This window comes from Taudactylus pleione, unplaced genomic scaffold, assembly GCF_031769625.1.
Source record: "Taudactylus pleione unplaced genomic scaffold, aTauple2 ptg000282l, whole genome shotgun sequence".
NCBI lineage: Eukaryota > Metazoa > Chordata > Amphibia > Anura > Myobatrachidae > Taudactylus > Taudactylus pleione.
In genome coordinates this window covers 13,670,775-13,696,519 of record NW_028284684.1, presented here as the reverse complement: position 1 = coordinate 13,696,519, position 25,745 = coordinate 13,670,775, and the positions used below count along the sequence as shown (strand labels likewise).

Sequence of the window (25,745 nt, the reverse complement as noted above, 5' to 3'; positions counted from 1 at the left end):
ACTGTTGATTTGCCAGTGTTTATAGGTATTTCTATGAATTGATTTATGGTTGACCATTTCTGATGCTTGATTGTATATTTTGTAATTCAAGATCCTTTAAAAAGCTCAAATGAATTTAGCAAAACCCATTACCCCTTATCAACTTTTTTCTAATTAGAATTTGCTTAGAAATCCTTGAATGGCTAAAAGACTATTATGCTAGAGACCAATGGTAGCTCTGCATGAGGAATATTAAACTCCAAATCTCTTCTGCTAAATTATGCCCAAATTATGTGAATGCTATAAAAATTTATAATTTATTCTATTATTCAGCTACTGTTTCCAACTTAATTAAAAAAAATATATATATGTATATATTCACTCTTCTTTTAAGGCACCAATAAATATCTATGCGTTTTCTGGATATTCTATACCATACAATTTTAATACATGGGAATCCTGAATATAAAGTCCAATAAATGCTGGATTTGCCATGTTGTACATGTTCTAAGCAATATCTTTTAGATTATAGCTGATATAGGGCCTGATTCAGAGCCGCTTGCTGCTAGTGAGTGCTTGCTCAGAACAAGGGCGGTTTTTTATGTTTTGTATTTGTTTTTTTCTTTCATCAGGCCGCTCGCTAAGCTGTGGGTGACCTCCCACAGCTTTTGCGAGTGGCCTGGAGCCCATCGCGATTATCGTGACCATCAGGCTTGCGAGGAGACCCTGTGGAAGGGTCTGAGCTCTCACAAGCCCGAGTAAACTTCCTGCTCTAATAGAACAGGAAGTCCACTACTGACATCACTAGTGATGTCAGTAGGGCCACCCACAAACACCAGGCGTTCCTAAGGGAATGCCTGCATTTGTGCAGCCACCCCCCCCCTCCCCGCATACAAAACACGGTGAGTTATCAATCAACATTGACAGCCGCTCCGTCTTGTAGCTAGACCCATATCGATGGAGCAGCCATCGATGGACGGATCTTGCGCATGCACACGCCGGAGGCGGCGCATGGGTAGTGGGGGACCGTCGAACCACTTACGAGTGTTGTGCGCTTGCGAGTGTGTCTGAATCAGGCCCATAGTCCTTAGGAAAATTTTTGGGTGCTTGCCAAAGACATGTAAATGAAGTGCTTGTTAAAAAATAAAATCCATTCTACTAACCATTGCAAAATGGAATTTGGGTCTTGAGGACCCACCTCATGGAGTTGGGCTTAGACAGCACAAGAAAATTGCTTGAGAAGTTACTTGACCTATACTGTTCTTGAGAATGGGGCCCAACAATGTGGTCTTTCAATGCTAGAAATGTCAAAATAATTCTGAATGTTGTAGTTTGATGTCCTAGAAAATGTGTGCAGTTTTCATTCCAAAAAGTGGCATACACCAATATGCCAACCTCCTTGCCTATATTTTATTTCTACATATAAAAATGTAAGTATGTATAAACCTTCCCAAAATACCAAACCATTCTGATTTATTCCATAGCCACCTAACGCCAACAAATGGTAATAGAAGTATATCATTACAGTTGGTACATTTTGTTTTCTCTATCTGCTATTCCATTTGTATGGATCTATGAGGATTTCCTTTAAGTACACATCTCAATATATTATAGTTTGGGTTGTTATTTATGCATGCCATAACATTTGTATTATTATTTTTCCACTGTGTCTGAAATGGAATATTGGAGAAATAAAAGTTATAGCCTCCCCGTCGGGGAATTGAACCCCGGTCTCCCGCGTGACAGGCGGGGACACTCACCACTATACTAAGGAGGATCAGCTGTGTGCTGTGATTTCTGGTCCAGTCTTGAAAGTGATTTTCAACTAAGAGTTGTTATAATTTCCTTGGGTAATGAAAATGATTGAAATCATTTATACATCAAATTGTTAGTGTACTCTTTCACCATATATCAGATCCATGTCGATTCTTCTGCATCATGAGCTAGGTCAAATGCTTATAGAAATTGCCCCAGCTATCATTTTCTTACTCTACCCATGTCCGATAATCCCTGGACTGAGATGTTCTAGGATTTTACTGTTGATTTGCCAGTGTTTATAGGTATTTCTATGAATTGATTTATGGTTGACCATTTCTGATGCTTGATTGTATATTTTGTAATTCAAGATCCTTTAAAAAGCTCAAATGAATTTAGCAAAACCCATTACCCCTTATCAACTTTTTTCTAATTAGAATTTGCTTAGAAATCCTTGAATGGCTAAAAGACTATTATGCTAGAGACCAATGGTAGCTCTGCATGAGGAATATTAAACTCCAAATCTCTTCTGCTAAATTATGCCCAAATTATGTGAATGCTATAAAAATTTATAATTTATTCTATTATTCAGCTACTGTTTCCAACTTAATTAAAAAAAATATATATATGTATATATTCACTCTTCTTTTAAGGCACCAATAAATATCTATGCGTTTTCTGGATATTCTATACCATACAATTTTAATACATGGGAATCCTGAATATAAAGTCCAATAAATGCTGGATTTGCCATGTTGTACATGTTCTAAGCAATATCTTTTAGATTATAGCTGATATAGGGCCTGATTCAGAGCCGCTTGCTGCTAGTGAGTGCTTGCTCAGAACAAGGGCGGTTTTTTATGTTTTGTATTTGTTTTTTTCTTTCATCAGGCCGCTCGCTAAGCTGTGGGTGACCTCCCACAGCTTTTGCGAGTGGCCTGGAGCCCATCGCGATTATCGTGACCATCAGGCTTGCGAGGAGACCCTGTGGAAGGGTCTGAGCTCTCACAAGCCCGAGTAAACTTCCTGCTCTAATAGAACAGGAAGTCCACTACTGACATCACTAGTGATGTCAGTAGGGCCACCCACAAACACCAGGCGTTCCTAAGGGAATGCCTGCATTTGTGCAGCCACCCCCCCCCTCCCCGCATACAAAACACGGTGAGTTATCAATCAACATTGACAGCCGCTCCGTCTTGTAGCTAGACCCATATCGATGGAGCAGCCATCGATGGACGGATCTTGCGCATGCACACGCCGGAGGCGGCGCATGGGTAGTGGGGGACCGTCGAACCACTTACGAGTGTTGTGCGCTTGCGAGTGTGTCTGAATCAGGCCCATAGTCCTTAGGAAAATTTTTGGGTGCTTGCCAAAGACATGTAAATGAAGTGCTTGTTAAAAAATAAAATCAATTCTACTAACCATTGCAAAATGGAATTTGGGTCTTGAGGACCCACCTCATGGAGTTGGGCTTAGACAGCACAAGAAAATTGCTTGAGAAGTTACTTGACCTATACTGTTCTTGAGAATGGGGCCCAACAATGTGGTCTTTCAATGCTAGAAATGTCAAAATAATTCTGAATGTTGTAGTTTGATGTCCTGGAAAATGTGTGCAGTTTTCATTCCAAAAAGTGGCATACACCAATATGCCAACCTCCTTGCTTATATTTTATTTCTACATATAAAAATGTAAGTATGTATAAACCTTCCCAAAATACCAAACCATTCTGATTTATTCCATAGCCACCTAACGCCAACAAATGGTAATAGAAGTATATAATTACAGTTGGTACATTTTGTTTTCTCTATCTGCTATTCCATTTGTATGGATCTATGAGGGTTTCCTTTAAGTACACATCTCAATATATTATAGTTTGGGTTGTTATTTATGCATGCCATAACATTTGTATTATTATTATTCCACTGTGTCTGAAATGGAATATTGGAGAAATAAAAGTTATAGCCTCCCCGTCGGGGAATTGAACCCCAGTCTCCCGCGTGACAGGTGGGGACACTCACCACTACACTAACGAGGATCAGCTGTGTGATGTGATTTCTGGTCCAGTCTTGAAAGTGATTTTCAACTAAGAGTTGTTAAAATTTCCTTGGGTAATGAAAATGATTGAAATCATTTATACATCAATTTGTTAGTGTACTCTTTCACCATATATCAGATCCATGTCGATTCTTCTGCATCATGAGCTAGGTCAAATGCTTATAGAAATTGCCCCAGCTATCATTTTCTTACTCTACCCATGTCCGATAATCCCTGGACTGAGATGTTCTAGGATTTTACTGTTGATTTGCCAGTGTTTATAGGTATTTCTATGAATTGATTTATGGTTGACCATTTCTGATGCTTGATTGTATATTTATTAATTCAAGATCCTTTAAAAAGCTCAAATGAATTTAGCAAAACCCATTACCCCTTATCAACTTTTTTCTAATTAGAATTTGCTTAGAAATCCTTGAATGGCTAAAAGACTATTATGCTAGAGACCAATGGTAGCTCTGCATGAGGAATATTAAACTCCAAATCTCTTCTGCTAAATTATGCCCAAATTATGTGAATGCTATAAAAATTGATAATTTATTCTATTATTCAGCTACTGTTTCCAACTTAATTAAAAAAAATATATATATGTAAATATTCACTCTTCTTTTAAGGCACAAATAAATATCTATGCGTTTTCTGGATATTCTATACCATACAATTTTAATACATGGGAATCCTGAATATAAAGTCCAATAAATGCTGGATTTGCCATGTTGTACATGTTCTATGCAATATCTTTTAGATTATAGCTGATATAGGGCCTGATTCAGAGCCGCTTGCTGCTAGTGAGTGCTTGCTCAGAATAAGGGCGTTTTTTTATGTTTTGTATTTGTTTTTTTCTTTCATCAGGCCGCTCGCTAAGCTGTGGGTGACTACCCACAGCTTTTGCGAGTGGCCTGGAGCCCATCGCGATTATCGTGACCATCAGGCTTGCGAGGAGACCCTGTGGAAGGGTCTGAGCTCTCACAAGCCCGAGTAAACTTCCTGCTCTAATAGAACAGGAAGTCCACTACTGACATCACTAGTGATGTCAGTAGGGCCAACCACAAACACCAGGCGTTCCTAAGGGAATGCCTGCATTTGTGCAGCCACCCCCCCTCCCCGCATACAAAACGCGGTGATTTATCAATCAACATTGACAGCCGCTCTGTCTTGTAGCTAGACCCATATCGATGGAGCAGCCATCGCTGGACGGATCTTGCGCATGCACACGCCGGAGGCGGCGCATGGGTAGTGGGGGACCGTCGAACCACTTACGAGTGTTGTGCGCTTGCGAGTGTGTCTGAATCAGGCCCATAGTCCTTAGGAAAAATTTTGGGTGCTTGCCAAAGACATGTAAATGAAGTGCTTGTTAAAAAATAAAATCCATTCTACTAACCATTGCAAAATGGAATTTGGGTCTTGAGGACCCACCTCATGGAGTTGGGCTTAGACAGCACAAGAAAATTGCTTGAGAAGTTACTTGACCTATACTGTTCTTGAGAATGGGGCCCAGCAATGTGGTCTTTCAATGCTAGAAATGTCAAAATAATTCTGAATGTTGTAGTTTGATGTCCTAGAAAATGTGTGCAGTTTTCATTCCAAAAAGTGGCATACACCAATATGCCAACCTCCTTGCCTATATTTTATTTCTACATATAAAAATGTAAGTATGTATAAACCTTCCCAAAATACCAAACCATTCTGATTTATTCCATAGCCACCGAACGCCAACAAATGGTAATAGAAGTATATCATTACAGTTGGTACATTTTGTTTTCTCTATCTGCTATTCCATTTGTATGGATCTATGAGGATTTCCTTTAAGTACACATCTCAATATATTATAGTTTGGGTTGTTATTTATGCATGCCATAACATTTGTATTATTATTTTTCCACTGTGTCTGAAATGGAATATTGGAGAAATAAAAGTTATAGCCTCCCCGTCGGGGAATTGAACCCCAGTCTCCCGCGTGACAGGTGGGGACACTCACCACTATACTAACGAGGATCAGCTGTGTGATGTGATTTCTGGTCCAGTCTTGAAAGTGATTTTCAACTAAGAGTTGTTATAATTTCCTTGGGTAATGAAAATGATTGAAATCATTTATACATCAATTTGTTAGTGTACTCTTTCACCATATATCAGATCCATGTCGATTCTTCTGCATCATGAGCTAGGTCAAATGCTTATAGAAATTGCCCCAGCTATCATTTTCTTACTCTACCCATGTCCGATAATCCCTGGACTGAAATGTTCTAGGATTTTACTGTTGATTTGCCAGTGTTTATAGGTATTTCTATGAATTGATTTATGGTTGACCATTTCTGATGCTTGATTGTATATTTAGTAATTCAAGATCCTTTAAAAAGCTCAAATGAATTTAGCAAAACCCATTACCCCTTATCAACTTTTTTCTAATTAGAATTTGCTTAGAAATCCTTGAATGGCTAAAAGACTATTATGCTAGAGACCAATGGTAGCTCTGCATGAGGAATATTAAACTCCAAATCTCTTCTGCTAAATTATGCCCAAATTATGTGAATGCTATAAAAATTGATAATTTATTCTATTATTCAGCTACTGTTTCCAACTTAATTAAAAAAAATATATATATGTAAATATTCACTCTTCTTTTAAGGCACAAATAAATATCTATGCGTTTTCTGGATATTCTATACCATACAATTTTAATACATGGGAATCCTGAATATAAAGTCCAATAAATGCTGGATTTGCCATGTTGTACATGTTCTAAGCAATATCTTTTAGATTATAGCTGATATAGGGCCTGATTCAGAGCCGCTTGCTGCTAGTGAGTGCTTGCTCAGAATAAGGGCGTTTTTTTATGTTTTGTATTTGTTTTTTTCTTTCATCAGGCTGCTCGCTAAGCTGTGGGTGACTACCCACAGCTTTTGCGAGTGGCCTGGAGCCCATCGCGATTATCGTGACCATCAGGCTTGCGAGGAGACCCTGTGGAAGGGTCTGAGCTCTCACAAGCCCGAGTAAACTTCCTGCTCTAATAGAACAGGAAGTCCACTACTGACATCACTAGTGATGTCAGTAGGGCCAACCACAAACACCAGGCGTTCCTAAGGGAATGCCTGCATTTGTGCAGCCACCCCCCCCTCCCCGCATACAAAACGCGGTGATTTATCAATCAACATTGACAGCCGCTCCGTCTTGTAGCTAGACCCATATCGATGGAGCAGCCATCGCTGGACGGATCTTGCGCATGCACACGCCGGAGGCGGCGCATGGGTAGTGGGGGACCGTCGAACCACTTACGAGTGTTGTGCGCTTGCGAGTGTGTCTGAATCAGGCCCATAGTCCTTAGGAAAAATTTTGGGTGCTTGCCAAAGATATGTAAATGAAGTGCTTGTTAAAAAATAAAATCCATTCTACTAACCATTGCAAAATGGAATTTGGGTCTTGAGGACCCACCTCATGGAGTTGGGCTTAGACAGCACAAGAAAATTGCTTGAGAAGTTACTTGACCTATATTGTTCTTGAGAATGGGGCCCAGCAATGTGGTCTTTCAATGCTAGAAATGTCAAAATAATTCTGAATGTTGTAGTTTGATGTCCTAGAAAATGTGTGCAGTTTTCATTCCAAAAAGTGGCATACACCAATATGCCAACCTCCTTGCCTATATTTTATTTCTACATATAAAAATGTAAGTATGTATAAACCTTCCCAAAATACCAAACCATTCTGATTTATTCCATAGCCACCAGACGCCAACAAATGGTAATAGAAGTATATCATTACAGTTGGTACATTTTGTTTTCTCTATCTGCTATTCCATTTGTATGGATCTATGAGGGTTTCCTTTAAGTACACAACTCAATATATTATAGTTTGGGTTGTTATTTATGCATGCCATAACATTTGTATTATTATTTTTCCACTGTGTCTGAAATGGAATATTGGAGAAATAAAAGTTATAGCCTCCCCGTCGTGGAATTGAACCCCAGTCTCCCACGTGACAGGTGGGGACACTCACCACTATACTAACGAGGACCAGCTGTGTGATGTGATTTCTGGTCCAGTCTTGAAAGTGATTTTCAACTAAGAGTTGTTATAATTTCCTTGGGTAATGAAAATGATTGAAATCATTTATACATCAATTTGTTAGTGTACTCTTTCACCATATATCAGATCCATGTCGATTCTTCTGCATCATGAGCTAGGTCAAATGCTTATAGAAATTGCCCCAGCTATCATTTTCTTACTCTACCCATGTCCGATAATCCCTGGACTGAAATGTTCTAGGATTTTACTGTTGATTTGCCAGTGTTTATAGGTATTTCTATGAATTGATTTATGGTTGACCATTTCTGATGCTTGATTGTATATTTAGTAATTCAAGATCCTTTAAAAAGCTCAAATGAATTTAGCAAAACCCATTACCCCTTATCAACTTTTTTCTAATTAGAATTTGCTTAGAAATCCTTGAATGGCTAAAAGACTATTATGCTAGAGACCAATGGTAGCTCTGCATGAGGAATATTAAACTCCAAATCTCTTCTGCTAAATTATGCCCAAATTATGTGAATGCTATAAAAATTGATAATTTATTCTATTATTCAGCTACTGTTTCCAACTTAATTAAAAAAAATATATATATGTAAATATTCACTCTTCTTTTAAGGCACAAATAAATATCTATGCGTTTTCTGGATATTCTATACCATACAATTTTAATACATGGGAATCCTGAATATAAAGTCCAATAAATGCTGGATTTGCCATGTTGTACATGTTCTAAGCAATATCTTTTAGATTATAGCTGATATAGGGCCTGATTCAGAGCCGCTTGCTGCTAGTGAGTGCTTGCTCAGAATAAGGGCGTTTTTTTATGTTTTGTATTTGTTTTTTTCTTTCATCAGGCCGCTCGCTAAGCTGTGGGTGACTACCCACAGCTTTTGCGAGTGGCCTGGAGCCCATCGCGATTATCGTGACCATCAGGCTTGCGAGGAGACCCTGTGGAAGGGTCTGAGCTCTCACAAGCCCGAGTAAACTTCCTGCTCTAATAGAACAGGAAGTCCACTACTGACATCACTAGTGATGTCAGTAGGGCCAACCACAAACACCAGGCGTTCCTAAGGGAATGCCTGCATTTGTGCAGCCACCCCCCCCTCCCCGCATACAAAACGCGGTGATTTATCAATCAACATTGACAGCCGCTCCATCTTGTAGCTAGACCCATATCGATGGAGCAGCCATCGCTGGACGGATCTTGCGCATGCACACGCCGGAGGCGGTGCATGGGTAGTGGGGGACCGTCGAACCACTTACGAGTGTTGTGCGCTTGCGAGTGTGTCTGAATCAGGCCCATAGTCCTTAGGAAAAATTTTGGGTGCTTGCCAAAGATATGTAAATGAAGTGCTTGTTAAAAAATAAAATCCATTCTACTAACCATTGCAAAATGGAATTTGGGTCTTGAGGACCCACCTCATGGAGTTGGGCTTAGACAGCACAAGAAAATTGCTTGAGAAGTTACTTGACCTATATTGTTCTTGAGAATGGGGCCCAGCAATGTGGTCTTTCAATGCTAGAAATGTCAAAATAATTCTGAATGTTGTAGTTTGATGTCCTAGAAAATGTGTGCAGTTTTCATTCCAAAAAGTGGCATACACCAATATGCCAACCTCCTTGCCTATATTTTATTTCTACATATAAAAATGTAAGTATGTATAAACCTTCCCAAAATACCAAACCATTCTGATTTATTCCATAGCCACCAGACGCCAACAAATGGTAATAGAAGTATATCATTACAGTTGGTACATTTTGTTTTCTCTATCTGCTATTCCATTTGTATGGATCTATGAGGGTTTCCTTTAAGTACACAACTCAATATATTATAGTTTGGGTTGTTATTTATGCATGCCATAACATTTGTATTATTATTTTTCCACTGTGTCTGAAATGGAATATTGGAGAAATAAAAGTTATAGCCTCCCCGTCGGGGAATTGAACCCCGGTCTCCCGCGTGACAGGCGGGGACACTCACCACTATACTAACGAGGATCAGCTGTGTGCTGTGATTTCTGGTCCAGTCTTGAAAGTGATTTTCAACTAAGAGTTGTTATAATTTCCTTGGGTAATGAAAATGATTGAAATCATTTATACATCAAATTGTTAGTGTACTCTTTCACCATATATCAGATCCATGTCGATTTTTCTGCATCATGAGCTAGGTCAAATGCTTATAGAAATTGCCCCAGCTATCATTTTCTTACTCTACCCATGTCCGATAATCCCTGGACTGAGATGTTCTAGGATTTTACTGTTGATTTGCCAGTGTTTATAGGTATTTCTATGAATTGATTTATGGTTGACCATTTCTGATGCTTGATTGTATATTTAGTAATTCAAGATCCTTTAAAAAGCTCAAATGAATTTAGCAAAACCCATTACCCCTTATCAACTTTTTTCTAATTAGAATTTGCTTAGAAATCCTTGAATGGCTAAAAGACTATTATGCTAGAGACCAATGGTAGCTCTGCATGAGGAATATTAAACTCCAAATCTCTTCTGCTAAATTATGCCCAAATTATGTGAATGCTATAAAAATTGATAATTTATTCTATTATTCAGCTACTGTTTCCAACTTAATTAAAAAAAATATATATATGTAAATATTCACTCTTCTTTTAAGGCACAAATAAATATCTATGCGTTTTCTGGATATTCTATACCATACAATTTTAATACATGGGAATCCTGAATATAAAGTCCAATAAATGCTGGATTTGCCATGTTGTACATGTTCTAAGCAATATCTTTTAGATTATAGCTGATATAGGGCCTGATTCAGAGCCGCTTGCTGCTAGTGAGTGCTTGCTCAGAATAAGGGCGTTTTTTTATGTTTTGTATTTGTTTTTTTCTTTCATCAGGCCGCTCGCTAAGCTGTGGGTGACTACCCACAGCTTTTGCGAGTGGCCTGGAGCCCATCGCGATTATCATGACCATCAGGCTTGCGAGGAGACCCTGTGGAAGGGTCTGAGCTCTCACAAGCCCGAGTAAACTTCCTGCTCTAATAGAACAGGAAGTCCACTACTGACATCACTAGTGATGTCAGTAGGGCCAACCACAAACACCAGGCGTTCCTAAGGGAATGCCTGCATTTGTGCAGCCACCCCCCCCTCCCCGCATACAAAACGCGGTGATTTATCAATCAACATTGACAGCCGCTCCGTCTTGTAGCTAGACCCATATCGATGGAGCAGCCATCGCTGGACGGATCTTGCGCATGCACACGCCGGAGGCGGCGCATGGGTAGTGGGGGACCGTCGAACCACTTACGAGTGTTGTGCGCTTGCGAGTGTGTCTGAATCAGGCCCATAGTCCTTAGGAAAAATTTTGGGTGCTTGCCAAAGATATGTAAATGAAGTGCTTGTTAAAAAATAAAATCCATTCTACTAACCATTGCAAAATGGAATTTGGGTCTTGAGGACCCACCTCATGGAGTTGGGCTTAGACAGCACAAGAAAATTGCTTGAGAAGTTACTTGACCTATACTGTTCTTGAGAATGGGGCCCAGCAATGTGGTCTTTCAATGCTAGAAATGTCAAAATAATTCTGAATGTTGTAGTTTGATGTCCTAGAAAATGTGTGCAGTTTTCATTCCAAAAAGTGGCATACACCAATATGCCAACCTCCTTGCCTATATATTATTTCTACATATAAAAATGTAAGTATGTATAAACCTTCCCAAAATACCAAACCATTCTGATTTATTCCATAGCCACCAGACGCCAACAAATGGTAATAGAAGTATATCATTACAGTTGGTACATTTTGTTTTCTCTATCTGCTATTCCATTTGTATGGATCTATGAGGATTTCCTTTAAGTACACATCTCAATATATTATAGTTTGGGTTGTTATTTATGCATGCCATAACATTTGTATTATTATTATTTTTCCACTGTGTCTGAAATGGAATATTGGAGAAATAAAAGTTTTAGCCTCCCCGTCATGGAATTGAACCCCAGTCTCCCACGTGACAGGTGGGGACACTCACCACTATACTAACGAGGATCAGCTGTGTGCTGTGATTTCTGGTCCAGTCTTGAAAGTGATTTTCAACTAAGAGTTGTTATAATTTCCTTGGGTAATGAAAATGATTGAAATCATTTATACATCAATTTGTTAGTGTACTCTTTCACCATATATCAGATCCATGTCGATTCTTCTGCATCATGAGCTAGGTCAAATGCTTATAGAAATTGCCCCAGCTATCATTTTCTTACTCTACCCATGTCCGATAATCCCTGGACTGAGATGTTCTAGGATTTTACTGTTGATTTGCCAGTGTTTATAGGTATTTCTATGAATTGATTTATGGTTGACCATTTCTGATGCTTGATTGTATATTTAGTAATTCAAGATCCTTTAAAAAGCTCAAATGAATTTAGCAAAACCCATTACCCCTTATCAACTTTTTTCTAATTAGAATTTGCTTAGAAATCCTTGAATGGCTAAAAGACTATTATGCTAGAGACCAATGGTAGCTCTGCATGAGGAATATTAAACTCCAAATCTCTTCTGCTAAATTATGCCCAAATTATGTGAATGCTATAAAAATTGATAATTTATTCTATTATTCAGCTACTGTTTCCAACTTAATTAAAAAAAATATATATATGTATATATTCACTCTTCTTTTAAGGCACCAATAAATATCTATGCGTTTTCTGGATATTCTATACCATACAATTTTAATACATGGGAATCCTGAATATAAAGTCCAATAAATGCTGGATTTGCCATGTTGTACATGTTCTAAGCAATATCTTTTAGATTATAGCTGATATAGGGCCTGATTCAGAGCCGCTTGCTGCTAGTGAGTGCTTGCTCAGAACAAGGGCGGTTTTTTATGTTTTGTATTTGTTTTTTTCTTTCATCAGGCCGCTCGCTAAGCTGTGGGTGACCTCCCACAGCTTTTGCGAGTGGCCTGGAGCCCATCGCGATATCGTGACCATCAGGCTTGCGAGGAGACCCTGTGGAAGGGTCTGAGCTCTCACAAGCCCGAGTAAACTTCCTGCTCTAATAGAACAGGAAGTCCACTACTGACATCACTAGTGATGTCAGTAGGGCCACCCACAAACACCAGGCGTTCCTAAGGGAATGCCTGCATTTGTGCAGCCACCCCCCCCTCCCCGCATACAAAACACGGTGAGTTATCAATCAACATTGACAGCCGCTCCGTCTTGTAGCTAGACCCATATCGATGGAGCAGCCATCGATGGACGGATCTTGCGCATGCACACGCCGGAGGCGGCGCATGGGTAGTGGGGGACCGTCGAACCACTTACGAGTGTTGTGCGCTTGCGAGGGTATCTGAATCAGGCCCATAGTCCTTAGGAAAATTTTTGGGTGCTTGCCAAAGACATGTAAATGAAGTGCTTGTTAAAAAATAAAATCCATTCTACTAACCATTGCAAAATGGAATTTGGGTCTTGAGGACCCACCTCATGGAGTTGGGCTTAGACAGCACAAGAAAATTGCTTGAGAAGTTACTTGACCTATACTGTTCTTGAGAATGGGGCCCAACAATGTGGTCTTTCAATGCTAGAAATGTCAAAATAATTCTGAATGTTGTAGTTTGATGTCCTGGAAAATGTGTGCAGTTTTCATTCCAAAAAGTGGCATACACCAATATGCCAACCTCCTTGCTTATATTTTATTTCTACATATAAAAATGTAAGTATGTATAAACCTTCCCAAAATACCAAACCATTCTGATTTATTCCATAGCCACCTAATGCCAACAAATGGTAATAGAAGTATATAATTACAGTTGGTACATTTTGTTTTCTCTATCTGCTATTCCATTTGTATGGATCTATGAGGGTTTCCTTTAAGTACACATCTCAATATATTATAGTTTGGGTTGTTATTTATGCATGCCATAACATTTGTATTATTATTTTTCCACTGTGTCTGAAATGGAATATTGGAGAAATAAAAGTTATAGCCTCCCCGTCGGGGAATTGAACCCCAGTCTCCCGCGTGACAGGTGGGGACACTCACCACTATACTAACGAGGATCAGCTGTGTGATGTGATTTCTGGTCCAGTCTTGAAAGTGATTTTCAACTAAGAGTTGTTATAATTTCCTTGGGTAATGAAAATGATTGAAATCATTTATACATCAATTTGTTAGTGTACTCTTTCACCATATATCAGATCCATGTCGATTCTTCTGCATCATGAGCTAGGTCAAATGCTTATAGAAATTGCCCCAGCTATCATTTTCTTACTCTACCCATGTCCGATAATCCCTGGACTGAGATGTTCTATGATTTTACTGTTGATTTGCCAGTGTTTATAGGTATTTCTATGAATTGATTTATGGTTGACCATTTCTGATGCTTGATTGTATATTTATTAATTCAAGATCCTTTAAAAAGCTCAAATGAATTTAGCAAAACCCATTACCCCTTATCAACTTTTTTCTAATTAGAATTTGCTTAGAAATCCTTGAATGGCTAAAAGACTATTATGCTAGAGACCAATGGTAGCTCTGCATGAGGAATATTAAACTCCAAATCTCTTCTGCTAAATTATGCCCAAATTATGTGAATGCTATAAAAATTGATAATTTATTCTATTATTCAGCTACTGTTTCCAACTTAATTAAAAAAAATATATATATGTAAATATTCACTCTTCTTTTAAGGCACAAATAAATATCTATGCGTTTTCTGGATATTCTATACCATACAATTTTAATACATGGGAATCCTGAATATAAAGTCCAATAAATGCTGGATTTGCCATGTTGTACATGTTCTAAGCAATATCTTTTAGATTATAGCTGATATAGGGCCTGATTCAGAGCCGCTTGCTGCTAGTGAGTGCTTGCTCAGAATAAGGGCGTTTTTTTATGTTTTGTATTTGTTTTTTTCTTTCATCAGGCCGCTCGCTAAGCTGTGGGTGACTACCCACAGCTTTTGCGAGTGGCCTGGAGCCCATCGCGATTATCGTGACCATCAGGCTTGCGAGGAGACCCTGTGGAAGGGTCTGAGCTCTCACAAGCCCGAGTAAACTTCCTGCTCTAATAGAACAGGAAGTCCACTACTGACATCACTAGTGATGTCAGTAGGGCCAACCACAAACACCAGGCGTTCCTAAGGGAATGCCTGCATTTGTGCAGCCACCCCCCCTCCCCGCATACAAAACGCGGTGATTTATCAATCAACATTGACAGCCGCTCCGTCTTGTAGCTAGACCCATATCGATGGAGCAGCCATCGATGGACGGATCTTGCGCATGCACACGCCGGAGGCGGCGCATGGGTAGTGGGGGACCGTCGAACCACTTACGAGTGTTGTGCGCTTGCGAGGGTGTCTGAATCAGGCCCATAGTCCTTAGGAAAATTTTTGGGTGCTTGCCAAAGACATGTAAATGAAGTGCTTGTTAAAAAATAAAATCCATTCTACTAACCATTGCAAAATGGAATTTGGGTCTTGAGGACCCACCTCATGGAGTTGGGCTTAGACAGCACAAGAAAATTGCTTGAGAAGTTACTTGACCTATACTGTTCTTGAGAATGGGGCCCAACAATGTGGTCTTTCAATGCTAGAAATGTCAAAATAATTCTGAATGTTGTAGTTTGATGTCCTGGAAAATGTGTGCAGTTTTCATTCCAAAAAGTGGCATACACCAATATGCCAACCTCCTTGCTTATATTTTATTTCTACATATAAAAATGTAAGTATGTATAAACCTTCCCAAAATACCAAACCATTCTGATTTATTCCATAGCCACCTAATGCCAACAAATGGTAATAGAAGTATATAATTACAGTTGGTACATTTTGTTTTCTCTATCTGCTATTCCATTTGTATGGATCTATGAGGGTTTCCTTTAAGTACACATCTCAATATATTATAGTTTGGGTTGTTATTTATGCATGCCATAACATTTGTATTATTATTTTTCCACTGTGTCTGAAATGGAATATTGGAGAAATAAAAGTTATAGCCTCCCCGTCGGGGAATTGAACCCCAGTCTCCCGCGTGACAGGTGGGGACACTCACCACTATACTAACGAGGATCAGCTGTGTGATGTGATTTCTGGTCCAGTCTTGAAAGTGATTTTCAACTAAGAGTTGTTATAATTTCCTTGGGTAATGAAAATGATTGAAATCATTTATACATCAATTTGTTAGTGTACTCTTTCACCATATATCAGATCCATGTCGATTCTTCTGCATCATGAGCTAGGTCAAATGCTTATAGAAATTGCCCCAGCTATCATTTTCTTACTCTACCCATGTCCGATAATCCCTGGACTGAGATGTTCTATGATTTTACTGTTGATTTGCCAGTGTTTATAGGTATTTCTATGAATTGATTTATGGTTGACCATTTCTGATGCTTGATTGTATATTTATTAATTCAAGATCCTTTAAAAAGCTCAAATGAATTTAGCAAAACCCATTACCCCTTATCAACTTTTTTCTAATTAGAATTTGTTTAGAAATCCTTGAATGGCTAAAAGACTATTATGCTAGAGACCAATGGTAGCTCTGCATGAGGAATATTAAACTCCAAATCTCTTCTGCTAAATTATGCCCAAATTATGTGAATGCTATAAAAATTGATAATTTATTCTATTATTCAGCTACTGTTTCCAACTTAATTAAAAAAAATATATATATGTAAATATTCACTCTTCTTTTAAGGCACAAATAAATATCTATGCGTTTTCTGGATATTCTATACCATACAATTTTAATACATGGGAATCCTGAATATAAAGTCCAATAAATGCTGGATTTGCCATGTTGTACATGTTCTAAGCAATATCTTTTAGATTATAGCTGATATAGGGCCTGATTCAGAGCCGCTTGCTGCTAGTGAGTGCTTGCTCAGAATAAGGGCGTTTTTTTATGTTTTGTATTTGTTTTTTTCTTTCATCAGGCCGCTCGCTAAGCTGTGGGTGACTACCCACAGCTTTTGCGAGTGGCCTGGAGCCCATCGCGATTATCGTGACCATCAGGCTTGCGAGGAGACCCTGTGGAAGGGTCTGAGCTCTCACAAGCCCGAGTAAACTTCCTGCTCTAATAGAACAGGAAGTCCACTACTGACATCACTAGTGATGTCAGTAGGGCCAACCACAAACACCAGGCGTTCCTAAGGGAATGCCTGCATTTGTGCAGCCACCCCCCCTCCCCGCATACAAAACGCGGTGATTTATCAATCAACATTGACAGCCGCTCCGTCTTGTAGCTAGACCCATATCGATGGAGCAGCCATCGCTGGATGGATCTTGCGCATGCACACGCCGGAGGCGGCGCATGGGTAGTGGGGGACCGTCGAACCACTTACGAGTGTTGTGCGCTTGCGAGTGTGTCTGAATCAGGCCCATAGTCCTTAGGAAAAATTTTGGGTGCTTGCCAAAGACATGTAAATGAAGTGCTTGTTAAAAAATAAAATCCATTCTACTAACCATTGCAAAATGGAATTTGGGTCTTGAGGACCCACCTCATGGAGTTGGGCTTAGACAGCACAAGAAAATTGCTTGAGAAGTTACTTGACCTATACTGTTCTTGAGAATGGGGCCCAGCAATGTGGTCTTTCAATGCTAGAAATGTCAAAATAATTCTGAATGTTGTAGTTTGATGTCCTAGAAAATGTGTGCAGTTTTCATTCCAAAAAGTGGCATACACCAATATGCCAACCTCCTTGCCTATATTTTATTTCTACATATAAAAATGTAAGTATGTATAAACCTTCCCAAAATACCAAACCATTCTGATTTATTCCATAGCCACCGAACGCCAACAAATGGTAATAGAAGTATATCATTACAGTTGGTACATTTTGTTTTCTCTATCTGCTATTCCATTTGTATGGATCTATGAGGATTTCCTTTAAGTACACATCTCAATATATTATAGTTTGGGTTGTTATTTATGCATGCCATAACATTTGTATTATTATTTTTCCACTGTGTCTGAAATGGAATATTGGAGAAATAAAAGTTATAGCCTCCCCGTCGGGGAATTGAACCCCAGTCTCCCGCGTGACAGGTGGGGACACTCACCACTATACTAACGAGGATCAGCTGTGTGATGTGATTTCTGGTCCAGTCTTGAAAGTGATTTTCAACTAAGAGTTGTTATAATTTCCTTGGGTAATGAAAATGATTGAAATCATTTATACATCAATTTGTTAGTGTACTCTTTCACCATATATCAGATCCATGTCGATTCTTCTGCATCATGAGCTAGGTCAAATGCTTATAGAAATTGCCCCAGCTATCATTTTCTTACTCTACCCATGTCCGATAATCCCTGGACTGAAATGTTCTAGGATTTTACTGTTGATTTGCCAGTGTTTATAGGTATTTCTATGAATTGATTTATGGTTGACCATTTCTGATGCTTGATTGTATATTTAGTAATTCAAGATCCTTTAAAAAGCTCAAATGAATTTAGCAAAACCCATTACCCCTTATCAACTTTTTTCTAATTAGAATTTGCTTAGAAATCCTTGAATGGCTAAAAGACTATTATGCTAGAGACCAATGGTAGCTCTGCATGAGGAATATTAAACTCCAAATCTCTTCTGCTAAATTATGCCCAAATTATGTGAATGCTATAAAAATTGATAATTTATTCTATTATTCAGCTACTGTTTCCAACTTAATTAAAAAAAATATATATATGTAAATATTCACTCTTCTTTTAAGGCACAAATAAATATCTATGCGTTTTCTGGATATTCTATACCATACAATTTTAATACATGGGAATCCTGAATATAAAGTCCAATAAATGCTGGATTTGCCATGTTGTACATGTTCTAAGCAATATCTTTTAGATTATAGCTGATATAGGGCCTGATTCAGAGCCGCTTGCTGCTAGTGAGTGCTTGCTCAGAATAAGGGCGTTTTTTTATGTTTTGTATTTGTTTTTTTCTTTCATCAGGCCGCTCGCTAAGCTGTGGGTGACTACCCACAGCTTTTGCGAGTGGCCTGGAGCCCATCGCGATTATCGTGACCATCAGGCTTGCGAGGAGACCCTGTGGAAGGGTCTGAGCTCTCACAAGCCCGAGTAAACTTCCTGCTCTAATAGAACAGGAAGTCCACTACTGACATCACTAGTGATGTCAGTAGGGCCAACCACAAACACCAGGCCTTCCTAAGGGAATGCCTGCATTTGTGCAGCCACCCCCCCCTCCCCGCATACAAAACGCGGTGATTTATCAATCAACATTGACAGCCGCTCCGTCTTGTAGCTAGACCCATATCGATGGAGCAGCCATCGCTTGACGGATCTTGCGCATGCACACGCCGGAGGCGGCGCATGGGTAGTGGGGGACCGTCGAACCACTTACGAGTGTTGTGCGCTTGCGAGTGTGTCTGAATCAGGCCCATAGTCCTTAGGAAAAATTTTGGGTGCTTGCCAAAGACATGTAAATGAAGTGCTTGTTAAAAAATAAAATCAATTCTACTAACCAATGCAAAATGGAATTTGGGTCTTGAGGACCCACCTCATGGAGTTGGGCTTAGACAGCACAAGAAAATTGCTTGAGAAGTTACTTGACCTATACTGTTCTTGAGAATGGGGCCCAGCAATGTGGTCTTTCAATGCTAGAAATGTCAAAATAATTCTGAATGTTGTAGTTTGATGTCCTAGAAAATGTGTGCAGTTTTCATTCCAAAAAGTGGCATACACCAATATGCCAACCTCCTTGCCTATATTTTATTTCTACATATAAAAATGTAAGTATGTATAAACCTTCCCAAAATACCAAACCATTCTGATTTATTCCATAGCCACAATAACGCCAACAAATGGTAATAGAAGTATATCATTACAGTTGGTACATTTTGTTTTCTCTATCTGCTATTCCATTTGTATAGATCTATGAGGGTTTCCTTTAAGTACACATCTCAATATATTATAGTTTGGGTTGTTATTTATGCATGCCATAACATTTGTATTAATATTTTTCCAGTGTGTCTGAAATGGAATATTGGAGAAATAAAAGTTATAGCCTCCCCGTCGGGGAATTCAACCCCAGTCTCCCGCGTGACAGGCGGGAACACTCACCACTATACTAACGAGGATCAGCTGTGTGCTGTGATTTCTGGTCCAGTCTTGAAAGTGATTTTCAACTAAGAGTTGTTATAATTTCCTTGGGTAATGAAAATGATTGAAATCATTTATACATCAAATTGTTAGTGTACTCTTTCACCATATATCAGATCCATGTCGATTCTTCTGCATCATGAGCTAGGTCAAATGCTTATAGAAATTGCCCCAGCTATCATTTTCTTACTCTACCCATGTCTGATAATCCCTGGACTGAGATGTTTTAGGATTTTACTGTTGATTTGCCAGTGTTTATAGGTATTTCTATGAATTGATTTATGGTTGACCATTTCTGATGCTTGATTGTATATTTAGTAATTCAAGATCCTTTAAAAAGCTCAAATGAATTTAGCAAAACCCATTACCCCTTATCAACTTTTTTCTAATTAGAATTTGCTTAGAAATCCTTGAATGGCTAAAAGACTATTATGCTAGAGACCAATGGTAGCTCAGCATGAGGAATATTAAACTCCAAATCTCTTCTGCTAAATTATGCCCAAATTATGTGAATGCTATAAAAATTGATAATTTATTCTATTATTTAGCTACTGTTTCCAACTTAATTAAAAAAAATATATATATGTAAATATTCACTCTTCTTTTAAGGCACCAATAAATATCTATGCGTTTTCTGGATATTCTATAACATACAATTTTAATACATGGGAATCCTGAATATAAAGTCCAATAAATGCTGGATTTGCCATGTTGTACATGTTCTAAGCAATATCTTTTAGATTATAGCTGATATAGGGCCTGATTCAGAGCCGCTTGCTGCTAGTGAGTGCTTGCTCAGAATAACGGCGGTTTTTATGTTTTGTATTTGTTTTTTTCTTTCATCAGGCCGCTTGCTAAGCTGTCGGTGACTACCCACAGCTTTTGCGAGTGGCCTGGAGCCCATCGCGATTATCGTGACCATCAGGCTTGCGAGGAGACCCTGTGGAAGGGTCTGAGCTCTCACAAGCCCGAGTAAACTTCCTGCTCTAATAGAACAGGAAGTCCACTACTGACATCACTAGTGATGTCAGTAGGGCCACCCACAAACACCAGGCGTTCCTAAGGGAATGCCTGCATTTGTTCAGCCACCGCCCCCTCCCCACATACAAAACGCGGTGAGTTATCAATCAACATTGACAGCCGCTCCGTCTTGTAGCTAGACCCATATCGATGGAGCAGCCGTCGCTGGACGGATCTTGCACATGCACACGCCGGAGGCAGCGCATGGGTAGTGGGGGACCGTCGAACCACTTACGAGTGTTGTGCGCTTGCGAGTGTGTCTGAATCAGGCCCATAGTCCTTAGGAAAATTTTTGGGTGCTTGCCAAAGACATGTAAATGAAGTGCTTGTTAAAAAATAAAATCCATTCTACTAACCATTGCAAAATGGAATTTGGGTCTTGAGGACCCACCTCATGGAGTTGGGCTTAGACAGCACAAGAAAATTGCTTGAGAAGTTACTTGACCTATACTGTTCTTGAGAATGGGGCCCAGCAATGTGGTCTTTCAATGCTAGAAATGTCAAAATAATTCTGAATGTTGTAGTTTGATGTCCTAGAAAATGTGTGCAGTTTTCATTCCAAAAAGTGGCATACACCAATATGCCAACCTCCTTGCCTATATTTTATTTCTACATATAAAAATGTAAGTATGTATAAACCTTCCCAAAATACCAAACCATTCTGATTTATTCAATAGCCACCTAACGCCAACAAATGGTAATAGAAGTATATCATTACAGTTGGTACATTTTGTTTTCTCTATCTGCTATTCCATTTGTATGGATCTATGAGGGTTTCCTTTAAGTACACATCTCAATATATTATAGTTTGGGTTGTTATTTATGCATGCCATAACATTTGTATTATTATTTTTCCACTGTGTCTGAAATGGAATATTGGAGAAATAAAAGTTATAGCCTCCCCGTCGGGGAATTCAACCCCGGTCTCCCGCGTGACAGGCGGGGACACTCACCACTATACTAACGAGGATCAGCTGTGTGCTCTGATTTCTGGTCCAGTCTTGAAAGTGATTTTCAACTAAGAGTTGTTATAATTTCCTTGGGTAATGAAAATGATTGAAATCATTTATACATCAAATTGTTAGTGTACTCTTTCACCATATATCAGATCCATGTCGATTCTTCTGCATCATGAGCTAGGTCAAATGCTTATAGAAATTGCCCCAGCTATCATTTTCTTACTCTACCCATGTCCGATAATCCCTGGACTGAGATGTTCTAGGATTTTACTGTTGATTTGCCAGTGTTTATAGGTATTTCTATGAATTGATTTATGGTTGACCATTTCTGATGCTTGATTGTATATTTAGTAATTCAAGATCCTTTAAAAAGCTCAAATGAATTTAGCAAAACCCATTACCCCTTATCAACTTTTTTCTAATTAGAATTTGCTTAGAAATCCTTGAATGGCTAAAAGACTATTATGCTAGAGACCAATGGTAGCTCTGCATGAGGAATATTAAACTCCAAATCTCTTCTGCTAAATTATGCCCAAATTATGTGAATGCTATAAAAATTGATAATTTATTCTATTATTCAGCTACTGTTTCCAACTTAATTAAAAAAAATATATATATGTAAATATTCACTTTTCTTTTAAGGCACCAATAAATATCTATGCGTTTTCTGGATATTCTATACCATACAATTTTTATACATGGGAATCCTGAATATAAAGTCCAATAAATGCTGGATTTGCCATGTTGTACATGTTCTAAGCAATATCTTTTAGATTATAGCTGATATAGGGCCTGATTCAGAGCCGCTTGCTGCTAGTGAGTGCTTGCTCAGAATAAGGGCGTTTTTTTATGTTTTGTATTTGTTTTTTTCTTTCATCAGGCCACTCGCTAAGCTGTGGGTGACCTCCCACAGCTTTTGCGAGTGGCCTGGAGCCCATTGCGATTATCGTGACCATCAGGCTTGCGAGGAGACCCTGTGGAAGGGTCTGAGCTCTCACAAGCCCGAGTAAACTTCCTGCTCTAATAGAACAGGAAGTCTACTACTGACATCACTAGTGATGTCAGTAGGGCCACCCACAAACACCAGGCGTTCCTAAGGGAATGCCTGCATTTGTGCAGCCACCCCCCCCTCCCCGCATACAAAACGCGGTGAGTTATCAATCAACATTGACAGCCGCTCCGTCTTGTAGCTAGACCCATATCGATGGAGCAGCCGTCGCTGGACGGATCTTGCGCATGCACATGCCAGAGGCGGCGCATGGGTAGTGGGGGACCGTCGAACCACTTACGAGTGTTGTGCGCTTGCGAGTGTGTCTGAATCAGGCCCATAGTCCTTAGGAAATTTTGGGGTGCTTGCCAAAGACATGTAAATGAAGTGCTTGTTAAAAAATAAAATCAATTCTACTAACCATTGCAAAATGGAATTTGGGTCTTGAGGACCCACCTCATGGAGTTTGGCTTAGACAGCACAAGAAAATTGCTTGAGAAGTTACTTGACCTATACTGTTCTTGAGAATGGGGCCCAACAATGTGGTCTTTCAATGCTAGAAATGTCAAAATAATTCTGAATGTTGTAGTTTGATGTCCTAGAAAATGTGTGCAGTTTTCATTCCAAAAAGTGGCATACACCAATATGCCAACCTCCTTGCCTATATTTTATTTCTACATATAAAAATATAAGTATGTATAAACCTTCCCAAAATACCAAACCATTCTGATTTATTCCATAGCCACCTAACGCCAACAAATGGTAATAGAAGTATATCATTACAGTTGGTACATTTTGTTTTCTCTATCTGCTATTCCATTTGTATGGATCTATGAGGGTTTCCTTTAAGTACACATCTCAATATATTATAGTTTGGGTTGTTATTTATGCATGCCATAACATTTGTATTATTATTTTTCCACTGTGTCTGAAATGGAATATTGGAGAAATAAAAGTTATAGCCTCCTCATCGGGGAATTGAACCACGGTCTCCGGCGTGACAGGCGGGGACACTCACCACTATACTAACGAGAATCAGCTGTGTGCTGTGATTTCTGGTCCAGTCTTGAAAGTGATTTTCAACTAAGAGTTGTTATAATTTCCTTGGGTAATGAAAATGATTGAAATCATTTATACATCAAATTGTTAGTGTACTCTTTCACCATATATCAGATCCATGTCGATTCTTCTGCATCACGAGCTAGGTCAAATGCTTATAGAAATTGCCCCAGCTATCATTTTCTTACTCTACCCATGTCCGATAATCCCTGGACTGAGATGTTCTAGGATTTTACTGTTGATTTGCCAGTGTTTAAAGGTATTTCTATGAATTGATTTATGGTTGACCATTTCTGATGCTTGATTGTATATTTAGTAATTCAAGATCCTTTAAAAAGCTCAAATGAATTTAGCAAAACCCATTACCCCTTATCAACTTTTTTCTAATTAGAATTTGCTTAGAAATCCTTGAATGGCTAAAAGACTATTATGCTAGAGACCAATGGTAGCTCAGCATGAGGAATATTAAACTCCAAATCTCTTCTGCTAAATTATGCCCAAATTATGTGAATGCTATAAAAATTGATAATTTATTCTATTATTTAGCTACTGTTTCCAACTTAATTAAAAAAAATATATATATGTAAATATTCACTCTTCTTTTAAGGCACCAATAAATATCTATGCGTTTTCTGGATATTCTATACCATACAATTTTAATACATGGGAATCCTGAATATAAAGTCCAATAAATGCTGGATTTGCCATGTTGTACATGTTCTAAGCAATATCTTTTAGATTATAGCTGATATAGGGCCTGATTCAGAGCCGCTTGCTGCTAGTGAGTGCTTGCTCAGAATAAGGGCGTTTTTTTATGTTTTGTATTTGTTTTTTTCTTTCATCAGGCCACTCGCTAAGCTGTGGGTGACCTCCCACAGCTTTTGCGAGTGGCCTGGAGCCCATCGCGATTATCGTGACCATCAGGCTTGTGAGGAGACCCTGTGGAAGGGTCTGAGCTCTCACAAGCCCGAGTAAACTTCCTGCTCTAATAGAACAGGAAGTCCACTACTGACATCACTAGTGATGTCAGTAGGGCCACCCACAAACACCAGGCATTCCTAAGGGAATGCCTGCATTTGTGCAGCCACCCCCCCCTCCCCGCATACAAAATGCGGTGAGTTATCAATCAACATTGACAGCCGCTCCGTCTTGTAGCTAGACCCATATCGATGCAGCAGCCATCGCTGGACGGATCTTGCGCATGCACACGCCGGAGGCGGCGCATGGGTAGTGGGGGACCGTCGAACCACTTACAAGTATTGTGCGCTTGCGAGTGTGTCTGAATCAGGCCCATAGTCCTTAGGAAAAATTTTGGGTGCTTGCCAAAGACATGTAAATGAAGTGCTTGTTAAAAAATAAAATCCATTCTACTAACCATTGCAAAATGGAATTTGGGTCTTGAGGACCCACCTCATGGAGTTGGGCTTAGACAGCACAAGAAAATTGCTTGAGAAGTTACTTGACCTATACTGTTCTTGAGAATGGGGCCCAGCAATGTGGTCTTTCAATGCTAGAAATGTCAAAATAATTCTGAATGTTGTAGTTTGATGTCCTAGAAAATGTGTGCAGTTTTCATTCCAAAAAGTGGCATACACCAATATGCCAACCTCCTTGCCTATATTTTATTTCTACATATAAAAATGTAAGTATGTATAAACCTTCCCAAAATACCAAACCATTCTGATTTATTCCATAGCCACCTAACGCCAACAAATGGTAATAGAAGTATATCATTACAGTTGGTACATTTTGTTTTCTCTATCTGCTATTCCATTTGTATGGATCTATGAGGATTTCCTTTAAGTACACATCTCAATATATTA

General features: G+C 39.0%; 1 non-coding gene across 1 annotated transcript; it reads right to left on the bottom strand.

Moving 5' to 3' along the window:
• Nucleotides 1-9,736: 9,736 nt before the first annotated feature.
• On the bottom strand, nt 9,737-9,808 carry TRNAD-GUC (transfer RNA aspartic acid (anticodon GUC)). The gene has a single exon. It is a non-coding gene; the product is annotated as a tRNA-Asp (tRNA).
• Nucleotides 9,809-25,745: the final 15,937 nt, after the last annotated feature.